Source organism: Lynx rufus, unplaced genomic scaffold, assembly GCF_022079265.1.
Source record: "Lynx rufus isolate CCGP_SWC_20201006 ecotype Redwood Valley unplaced genomic scaffold, mLynRuf1.p SCAF_19, whole genome shotgun sequence".
In the NCBI taxonomy this organism is placed as follows: Eukaryota; Metazoa; Chordata; class Mammalia; order Carnivora; family Felidae; genus Lynx; species Lynx rufus.
Window position 1 is genome coordinate 29,093,482 of NW_025814833.1, and position 6,502 is coordinate 29,099,983.

The window sequence follows — 6,502 nt, forward strand, 5'->3', positions numbered from 1 at the left end:
GAGCCTGACGCGGGGCTCGAACTCACGGACCGCGAGATCGTGACCTGGCTGAAGTCGGATGCTTAACCGACTGCGCCACCCAGGTGCCCCTGTCTGGGATTTCTTAAATCTCAGGATTTTCACCAGGGATAAATCAGTAAAAGAGCTCAAGAAATTTACTGGGGCGCCTGGGGAGCCCAGTCGGTTGAGCTTTGGACTCTTGATTTCGCCTCAGGTCATGATCTTGTGGCTCACAGGATCAAGTCCTTCCTCGGGCTCTGTGCTGACACTGGAACCTGCTTGGGATTCTCTCCCTCCCTCTCTCTGCCCCTCCCCCACTCGTGCTCGCTGGCCCTCTCAAAATAAATAAATACAAATTAGCAACATTTAAAAATAAAAGTAACTTAACAACAAGAGCCAAAGAAACAAGTCTAGAAAAGTTGCAAGCCATAATAGTGTTTCCTTTAAAGGTAAGCCGGAAGCATTTAACACTATGTTTACCGGTTTCCTGAACGACAGGTCACGTTTATCTTCCATACACAATGGTTGGAACGCGGAACCACAACACACACCAGCTCCAAGGCCATAAGAAGGGGACCATTTTCTTTCTGACTTCTTTTCCCCGGCTCATTAATTTGGCCGATAACAAATATGCTCATTTTATTTGAACACCCTGGAAGCAAAAGTCACAAATAGCTGTAAAATGGTAAGTCATTTGCGAGATGGTGTCGGCAAACACATGAAAAAGCACGAAGCATATACGCACAGTCGCCAGTTCACTAAGTAGTCGGACCAAGACGATGGAGTTGATGGTGAGGCAACAACATGTCCTGGTAGCAAAAGAAAAGAACGATATGGGGTGGGTTTTAAGCACAGTAGTGCTCCACGATCACCTGGCAACGTCTAAGCTTAATGTTCCTTCGGACTGCGTAGCTTACGTGAATCTCAAGTAGTGTACTTAACCCTGAATGTGTGAACCAGAAGTGGCTTCGGGGATGCCTTCAAGTCTCTAATAATAAACTTGAAACTCCATGTTACAAGATAAAGGTACTAGGGGTCTTGGTAATATTCACAAGATACTTGAAATTCTTAACTGCTTTCTGCAAAAGAAACCTGACAAGGGCAAAATCGGAGTAATATGTTCCAGAGGTCTGTTTTCCTCCTCCATTCATGATAACTGTGGGCTCTTCCTGAAGCCCTGAGCGGCCAAATCTGGTCGATTTAGAAGCCACTGCCTCTTTTAAGAAGGGAATCTATTTTTCTGGTATGAATTATTTGGGAATTCTGAGGCTTGGAGAAGAGGTAGGAGTTAGCTGATTTTCTGAATACGACTTTCCCGATGTGAATCTTACTTTTTTTTTTTTTTTTTTTTGGAAAGTAAACTAAACTTTTCAGTGTGATGCTGAGAAGTGCTCTTAATTCATTTGAGCAAAGCCATGGCTTGGGTAACAGGAAAAGGCTTATAAATATGTCCCTTGTAAGGATTTGTCAGTATTCTCAGAGATGGTTTTTTCCTTATTGAGTCTCTGATACAAACTACGTGGCTTTTTAAAAGACAGTCACATCATTTAAAATCCAACTGATGATTTTTGCCTCTACCCACACCTCATTTACATGTCTGGCTAATTCATACCCAAATAAAATACTAACCTGATGTAAGAAAAAAAAAACGTTACAATTAGTCCTTTCTAAAATCACAAAGCAGTCACTGCAAATAAATAGGCTAAATTCTTAGACACCAGGTGTCCTAGGGAATCAATTGCTGGAGAAAAAAAAAAAAAACAAAAAACCTTCATGGTCTCACGTTTACTTTCAGATGTTCAGAGTCGCACGGATTTGTCTCTTCACTCGGAACCGAGAGGGTTGTGATGCTATGGGAGGTCACACGCGTTACACGCACGTAGAAAGCAAAAAGCAGGGCAGCTTGTGACTAGTTTTCTGTAGAACTTCCAGACTATGACGCCAAGATTCAGTCCTGGTCCCGGGCTGGGTAAGGAAAACTAGACCAGCAGTGGCACGGAGGTGGCTTTGCTGCCGCCAGGCTTTGACGCCACACCACTTCCTAGTGCCTCTGCTGAAATAGCCATGATGACGTGACAAGACTAAGGCTCTAAGCAGCAAGCGTTGCTCCACACCTGTCAGAGTGGCTAAAACCAACCCCACAAGAAGGAACAGGTGTCGGTGAGGACGTGGAGACGAACCCTCCCACACGGTTGGTGGCAATGCAAACCGGTGCAGCCACCGTAGCAAACAACACAGAGGTTCCTCAAAAAAATTCAAAATAGAACTTACCTTATGATCCAGCAATCCCGCTACCGGGTGTTTACCCGAAGAACACAAGAACGCTAATTCAAAGGGATACACGCATGCCCATGTTTATAGCAGCACTAACTACAAGAGCCGAGATATGGAAGCAGCCCCAGTGTTCATCGATTGATGAACGGACAGAGAAGAGGTCACATAGGGGCGCTTGGGTGGCTCAGTCAGTGGGGCGTGCGACCTCGGCTCAAGTCACGATCTCGCATTCATGGGTTCAAGCCCCGCATCCCGCTTTGTGCTGACAGCTCAGAGCCTGGAGCCTGCTTTGGGTTCTCTCTCTCTCTCTCTCTCTGTCTCTGCCCATCCTACATGTGCACTCTTTCTCTCCCTCTCTCAAAAATAAACATTTAAAAAAATTTTTTTAAGAGGTGGCATATATATACTGTGGAATATTATTCAACCATAAAAAGGAATGAAATCTTGCCATTTACAATGACATGGATGGAGCTAGAGAGCATAGTGCTAAGCGAAATTGGTCAGAGAAAGACAAATACCCCCATGATTTCACTCATACGTGGAATTTAACAGACCAAAAAAAAAAAAAATGAGCAAAGGAAAAAAAGAGAGACACAGCAAGAAACAGACTCTTAACTACAGAGAACACACTGATGGTTACCAGAGGGGAGGTGGGGGTGTGTGTGTGGTTGAAACAGGTGATGGGGACTAAGGAGGGCACTTGTGATGAGCCCTGGGTACTGGATGCAAGTGTTGAATCACCATATTGTACGCCTGAAACTAATACAACACAGTATGCTGACTACACTGGAACTAAAAGCTTAAAAGAAAAGTAGTAAAATCTGGGGACACCTGGCTGGCACAAGTCGGAGGGGCACGCAAGTCTTGATCGCGGGGTCCCGAGTTCAAGTACCATGCTGGGTGTAGACATCACTCAAAAACATAAATACACTTAGAAAAAAAATAAAGGTCGTTAAAAAATAAAAGAAGAAATAGATTTAAAGAGAAAGCATGTTTTCATTTGCCATTTCCAACTTATTCATAGAATTTAGATTTAAATAAAAGTGATGATAAATCTGCATCATCAGTGTCAAATTTCTAGACTCAACTGTATGTCTAAAGTTTGAAAATGTGATAACTTGACCTCCCTTTTTCTTGAAGTATTTTTTACCGCCCTTGTTTTTTTATTAAATAATCTACACCCAACGTGGGGCTCGAACTCAGGACCCCAAGATCAAGAGTCACACACTCTGCTGGCTGAGCCAGCCAGGTGCCCTATGAGCTTGGTTTTTGGTGATTGATTCTTTTTATTATTATTATTATTATTAATGTTTATTTTTGAGAGGGAGAGAGCGTGGGGGAGGGTCAGAGAGAGGGAGACAGAGGATCCAAAGCCGGCTCTGTGATAACAGCAAAGAGCCCCATGTGGGGCTGGAGCTCATAAACCGTGAGATCACGACCTGAGCTGAAGTTGGACACTTAACCGACGGAGCCACCCAGGTGCCCCTGATTCTTTTTTTTTAAGTTTATTATTTTGAGAGAGAGAGAGAGAGAGAGAGAGAGAGAGAGGCAGAGAGAGAGGGAGAGAGAGAATCTTAGGCTCCACACTCAGCGTGGAGCCCGATGCAGGGCTTGACCTCACAGATCATAAGATAATGACATGAGCCGAAATTAAGAGCCTGGAACCTGCTTTGGATTCTGTGTTTCCCTCTCTCTCTCTCTCTCTCTCTCTCTGCCCCTCCCCCACTCACGCTCTGTCTCTCTCTCTCAAAAGTAAACATTAAAAAAAAATTTCACTGCCTGAAATGCCCTGACAGTGTTCTATGACTGTCGTCCAATAGCACTTAGAATAGAATCCAAACTCCTTGCTGTGACCCGCCCACGGAGCTCTGAATGGCCTTGCTTGCCTCTCCAGACTCATAGCAGACTGCCTCCTCCCAGTGCACCACTCTTCAGTCACACGGGCATTGGTTGTTTCTCATCCTGATCTCAGGACCTTTGCACGTGCCTTGGCCTGGGATGCTCCTTCCCCAGCCAAGCTGCACCTTTGTAATCCTTCAGAATGCTTCAGTATCGCCTACTGAGAATTCCTGACCATCTTAACCATGGTACAATGCCCCTCCTCCCTACCCAGCCGTCCTTCCATGCCTTCACCCCGGAGCCTTCTTCAGAGCCATGATGCACTCTAACACTATCTTGTGTTTGTGTGTTTGCTTGTCTTGTCCCCACCTCCCCCTACCCAGCAGTGTACAAGCTCCGTAACAGCCAGGCTTTCTCCTGGTCTCTGCTGTCTCTCCAATGCTTAGAGCAGTGACTGGCACGTGATAAACAAATACTTTTTCGGGACTGGGAAGAATCATCCAAAGGTGTCGTATTCTGTAAAGAACTCCATATTTTTAGCGAAACGTGCGGAACTTCAAGTAGGGCAAGGGAAGGGGGAGTAATGACAGTTATCTGTAATATAAAACCAAGGAGATAATATTTTGCAACTACAAGGCTCACAGGTAGAGTTAATCTCTGTTTGGGGACATAAAAATTATATTATTGCAGTTTTATCACATCCTTGCTCATTATCGTCATGGGGAACTGGATTTGAATTATAGTAAAAAGGCCTTGGTAAGATATGTTAAACTCTCTAACAGTTAATCACCAGGACATCTCAGAGGGGAGCCTATGGAATCCACGTTTCTGGAAATCTTACTGGATGTAAAATGTCTTTCTTAAATGAATTATGTCAAATTTCCTTGGGAAAACACCTTGATTTGATTTCTTCTTTTTCTTAATTTTGCTTAATGTTTATTTATTTTTGAGAGAAAGAAACAGAGCGTGAGCAGGGGAGGAGCAGAGAGTGAGGGAGATACAGAATCTGAAGAAGGCTCCAGGCTCCAGGTTCTGAGCCGTCAGCACAGAGTCCGACGCGGGGCTCGAACTCACGAACCTTGAGATCATGACCTGAGTCGAAGTCGGACGCTCAACTGACTGAGCCACCCAGGCACCCCCACCTTGATTTGATTTCTAATATGACTTGTTCTCTGACTTCCCTACACTCTCTTCCCTGTCATTTATTCTCTCTACCTGCTCTGCAAACAACTGGAAAAGTTTACCAAAATTGTGTGTCTCTACAAACATGTTTGGGTCCCTTCCAATCTGATGAGACACGGTCCCATTAACCATTCGAATGATCTCCGTCTTTGATGACAAGGAAGAAATGAGAGCCGGATTCAAATGCAGATGCCAGCACCCCTGTAGGGATTTGGACCAGTTGGCATGAAGACTGTATTTCGTGTATGTATTTACCGATATTTCTGTTACAAATTCAGTCTTAACACCAAGGCCAGTTCTAGTTGGGCGTGGAAATCACCCAGAATGATGGTAGCAGGGATAATGGTGAAGTCAGTACACCTCTTCAAATGAATCAGCGGGAGCGTGCGAGTATATCCATGGAACACGAGAGCAGGTCTGCAAGTCTTAGACTTTTTCTATCTGCGTCCCATGCCATTGGGAGTTTGTTTATCAAACTTTCTGAAGCGGGGCCCCTGGCTGGCTCAGTCGGTGCAGCATGTGACTCTTGACCTCGGGGTTGTGAGTTTGAGCCCCCACATTAGGTATAGAGATTACTTGAAAAGAAAATCTTTTTTTTTTAATTTTTTTTAACGTTTATTTATTTTTGAGACAGAGAGAGAGACAGCATGAACGGGGGAGGGTCAGAGAGAGGGAGACACAGAATCCGAAACAGGCTCCAGGCTCCGAGCTGTCAGCACAGAGCCCGACATGGGGCTCGAATTCATGGACCGCAAAATCATGACCTGAGCTGAAGTCCGTTGCTTAACTGACTGAGCCACCCAGGCGCCCCGAAAAGAAAATCTTAATGGGGGTCACCTGGGTGGCTTAGTGGGTTGAGCCTCCAACTTCCACTCAGGTCATGATCTCACAGTTCGTGAGTTCGAGCCCCGCGTCGGGTTCTGCGCTGATGGCTCGGAGCCTGGAGCCTGCTTCAGATTCTGTGTCTCCCTCTCTCTTTGCCTTTCCCCCACTCATGCTCTGTCTCTCTCTCTCAAGAATAAATAAACATTAAAAAAATTTTTTTTAAATCTTAATGGGAATTTCATGTTTGTGTGGATTCCCTGTATGTATCCCTATTAAATTTTATTTTTCTCCTGTGAAACAAATCTAAAAAAAAAGAAAAGAAAAACTTTCTGAAGCAATAGTTCATCTGCTCATTCATTCAGTGAATCCACTTGAGGTGAAG